Here is a 5000-nt window from a genome sequence, read left to right as displayed (position 1 = left end):
TGTAGACACTGCACTGTATGTCTCTCTAACCTATCTGACTGCCTCATTCTGTATGTCTCTCTGACCGGTCTGACTGCCTCATTCTGTATGTCTCTCTGACCGGTCTGACTGCCTCATTCTGTATGTCTCTCTGACCGGTCTGACTTCCTCATTCTGTATGTCTCTCTGACCGATCTGACTGCCTCATTCTGTATGTCTCTCTGACCGGTCTGACTGCCTCATTCTGTATGTCTCTCTGACCGGTCTGACTGCCTCATTCTGTATGTTTCTCTGACCGATCTGACTGCCTCATTCTGTATGTCTCTCTAACCGGTCTGACTGCCTCATTCTGTATGTCTCTCTGACTGGTCTGACTGCCTCATTCATATTGCTCTGTGTGTGTGTGTGTGTGTGTGTGGGGGGGGGTGTTAAGTGCCTGTAGAGCGGGCCCAAGGTCTGTAGCCTCATATCCTCACTGTTAATAGGTTGGGTATACTCTGAGTAATGGCATATAATCGTCTAGCGCTGCAGAAATAGAGCCAGCAAGTGCACTTGCTCCCAGACAGACGCAGAGTTTATTTGTGGATTGATGCTGCACAGCAGTGACGGAGATGCTGATAGGGCAGTGCTGAGGTGGGGGTGAGTCTCATGCAGAAGTGAATTTGCTGCCACTGTGTGAGATTAAGAGACCCTGCACACTCCGCGTGGGACACAGTGGGCCACAGTGAAAGGGTTAACCATTTTTAATACAAGGAATACTATCTGCTGATGGGGAATGACTGGCTGGCCAAATCTATAAATACATGCAAAAAAAAAAAAAAATAATTTAAACAAAAAACTGCTGATGGCTCGGAACAGATTAAAAATAGCCTTTTGACTTTCCAGGGCAGCTGTCTGAAAGCAGCACTGTATAATTATACAATCCACCAAAGAACAGAGAGAAAGTCACTTAAACAGATGAGATCCTCTCCAGACCGTCAGAAGTCTGCGTGAATGTCAGGGGCTGTCACACTGCTGTCCTGTGATGTTTTGTGGCCCAGCTTTTCCAAGCGAGTCTGTGTTCAGGGCTGGCTGCATCTTCTGGATGTCATGTGGTGTTCATGTACATGTTGGCTACAGAAGAGAGGGCTTCATGCACAGAACCGATTCCTCGATCCGCAGGCTGCATGCTGCTCTTAGTTACTGGCTTGGAAAGAACATAAAGTTTATAAACGAGAGGAGGCCGTCAACTCGTTTGGTTGTCAGTAGCTTATTGATCCCAGAATCCCGTCAAGCAGCTTCTTGAAGGATCCCAGGGTGTCGGCTTCAACAACATTAAAAAGTGCCTCCTATTTTCTGTTCTGAATGCCCCTTTGTCTAATCTCCCCTGGTCCTTGTTTCTTTTTTTCAGGTCAAAAAAGTCCCTTGGGTCGACATTGTCAATGCCTTTTAGAGTTTTGAATGCTCGAATCAGGTCTCGGCGTAGTCTTCTTTGTTCAAGACTGAATAGATTTAAATTATTTTAGCTTGTCTGTTTGTGACATGCCTTTCAAACCTGTAATAATTCTGGTCGCTCTTCTTTGCACTCTTTCTTGAGCAGCAATGTCGTAGCGACGTGTCCAGAACTGAAAGGGTGCGGTACTGTGTAGTGCAGTGGAACAGGGCATATCTTTCCTTATTAGGTTTTGCAGACTGTAGGGAAATAGCCTATTGGTGTGCAACAAACTGTGTGACTGAAATACTAGAAGCAACGAGCTCTCCTTAAATACCCCATTCTCTGGATTAGGGGTCACGTATTGCATCATAATGTGTCGTCATGATGTCACTGCCCCCTCCAGTGATGATGTAATACTTCACCCCCCTCCCCCATCACTTTAACATGATCTCTGCTCCCTACACTGAGACCACTCTTGTTAGATATGTGGACTAGACAGCAAGGTCAATTCAGTTCAGTCCATGCAAGTACCTCCCCTAGGACAGTGCATTGCCAGTGGAGTGTATTAATGGACAGTGGAGCACAGTGTCAGCTGCAGTATGAGCCCTTGGTGGAGCGGTACCGCAGTGCAAACATTGTATGCTTTGACATTCCAATGGAATCACAAGGCATGAGCCAATAGCCGTTGCAGAATCGCGGCTGCAGATCAGTACAACGATGAAGCGTCAGGACCGCTGTGCAGCACAGTATACTCTGTGGTGTTGCCAGTTATGGAGGTTTGCCAAGGCAGATGTTCCTTTTGAAACTGGATCTGCATGACTAAAAGGAATGCCTGAATAGAATCGTTCTGTCCTGTAAGAGTCAGCGAGGAGTGATATTTCAAAAGACATTTTAGTGTCGCATGAACAAAAAAAGAAAAACTGGAGGGAATCAAAAAGCCAAAGAAGTTTGATTTCTGTGCCATTGAGTAACAGCGTGATTTCTTTCCAGCCCGCTCCAGCATGCCGATCTCGCTGCTGAGCAGCACTGGCATTAGCGATCCTCCCCGGTGGTCAGGAGAGTCCCAGTTCCCATGTCAGCCCTTGCCTCCCGGGTCCGTTCGCTGGGTAACATCCATTGTGTAGGCTCCGAAGGTGAAGAGGAGACTGGCTTGACTGTTAATCTTCAGGGTCCTTGATTTGAGACATGGGTAGCTGCAGTGAGACAGACAGCATTCCAGTGGGACATTTCAAACACAGAATAAATAACTTGCAGAGAGAGGCATGCGAATTGCTCTTTTTACCCCCGCGGGGCAGTTCTGAAAGGTAATTGCTTGACAGAGGTGTGTAATGCCGTGGAGGGTTTCAAGATAGACGAGGAGAATTGGAAAGATCTCCCAGCGGTCTGTATCTCGTGACAGTTTGTTTCTGATTGGATGGGAGTCTGGTCACATCTGCTTGGCTCTGGAGATGAAATAGAGAAGATTGTTAGGTGTCCTGCAGCAGACAATCCTCATTTCATAGACTTTATCCGAGCTCTTAGCAAAGACCCCAGCAGCACCCGCTCTCAGCAGATGGGGCCTCTTGTCACTTCTTGGTCCTCAACGTATCGCACTGAAAAAGGGTTTTGACAGCTTCCGAATTTGACCTTTCTGTTTCTCTTTAATTGGTGATGAGTTGACAGCACAACACGCTGCCATACTCCAGACGTGTAGATCACTCCTTCCTTCCAGCTATCCAAAGGCACTGCAAACAAACAGCAATAAATACGAAACAATAAAGACACCTAGTCTAGTTTTGGCTGCATAACTCTTGTCCTAAATAAAGCTAAATTGAATAGCGAAGCCAGGAACATTGGTTGTTAGAGGCCATGGCTTGACTAATTACAGCAATAACTATTTTGCTTGGCAGTGTTGTGTATGTTGCTATTTGATGAATAAAGGTCCCGGATGTTTCTCATCTCATCGCTCATATTAATGCAAGTTGTTCATTGTTGTGTACCCTGCGGTGTGCAGAGTAATTACAGCACACAGCAACATGTGAGGCGTGAGGCGTTGTTTCTTGTTTTAAGTGCTGGGAAATAGAATGCAGAATTCAAATTCATTTTTGGTTGAATCAAACACAGCATCAGTGACAGCAGCATGCAAGCTGCAAAACAGTTCAAAAGGATCTAGTACAATGCATGTCCATTCCAGCTAGTTCACATGTACCTGCTCGTCTGCCGTGTGCAATTAGAGACAGCAGAGAGGGGCTGCTTTTAACACAAACTGTGTGGTTTGACTGTGGTTCTTCAACACGTTTAGGGAACTAGTCTACTGATCATGGTGGATGTAAATACCGCTGTCATTAAAATCGAAGAGGCCTGAAGAACCTTGAAACACAAATGACCTCTTTTATCTCGGTTTTGATTTGCTCGGATCAACTGAGTGGAGCCTTAGTGTGTCAGGGTAAAGCTCTCTGTGCGTTGGGGTAAAGCTCTCTGTGTGTCTGGGTAAAGCTCTCTGTGTGTCAGGGTAAAGCTCTCTGTGTGTCTGGGTAAAGCTCTCTGTGTGTCTGGGTAAAGCTCTTTGTGTGTCAGGGTAAAGCTCTCTGTGTGTCTGGGTAAAGCTCTTTGTGTGTCAGGGTAAAGCTCTCTGTGTGTCAGGGTAAAGCTCTTTGTGTGTCACGGTAAAGCTCTCTGTGTGTCTGGGTAAAGCTCTCTGTGTGTCAGGGGAAAGCTCTTTGTGTGTCGGGGTAAAGCTCTCTGTGCGTCGGGGTAAAGCTCTCTGTGCGTCAGGGTAAAGCTCTCTGTGTGTCAGGGTAAAGCTCTCTGTGTGTCTGGGTAAAGCTCTCTGTGTGTCTGGGTAAAGCTCTCTGTGTGTCTGGGTAAAGTCTTGCTCTGTTTTTCCCCTGGAGATTTGTTTTGTGTCTAAAGGTTTCTCAAGGAGCTGAGTCCACTGTCAAAGGGACTGAGAGGATAAACATGTCAGTTCGGGACTGATGGTTCAGACAGCCATGCAGATTGCCTTACTGGTTAATTGAGTGAAAATATCCCATTGCTTAACATAATAAAGCATTTAAATCTGTAAAGCATTTCCCATTCAGCAGAGCAGGCCTCAAACTTGGGCTGCTGTCTCCATGGCGACAAGGCCTGCCTCCCTCAGATTAGATGGCATTAACATGTTGTATTAGGGCTTATCAGATGTTGTTCTTTTTTGTACAGATGATTTGAGGGCAGGGCTGTCAGTTTAAAGACTTGTAGACATGCCAGCACACTTCTGCATGGGCGGCCCACACACACAGACAAGTACCAGGATGTTAAAGTTCACTGTCCATTTTCATTCGATTTATTTTTAGCGTTCCATAATTATTTATTCCGGAATTCATTTACTGATTTTTGTGTTTTGTAACCCCTGGTCAAACAGTGAGTCCGAGCTAGGAACTGAACCGAAATCTTCCTGGCTCCCAATCCATCAACTCTAATCAGTAGGCCACACTCCCACCAAAACCGGTAAAATAGGGCTTTTAATCTTGCTTGTAATTCATTAATCATCGATTTTAAATAATTGATTCCTTACATGCCACAGTTTTCAGTGTGTAACATGCACGCTTTTACACGTTTTACAGAGTCTGCTTGTGTTATGCACTGA

This window comes from Polyodon spathula, chromosome 25 (assembly GCF_017654505.1).
Source record: "Polyodon spathula isolate WHYD16114869_AA chromosome 25, ASM1765450v1, whole genome shotgun sequence".
NCBI lineage: Eukaryota > Metazoa > Chordata > Actinopteri > Acipenseriformes > Polyodontidae > Polyodon > Polyodon spathula.
Note: the sequence above shows the minus strand (reverse complement) of the source record.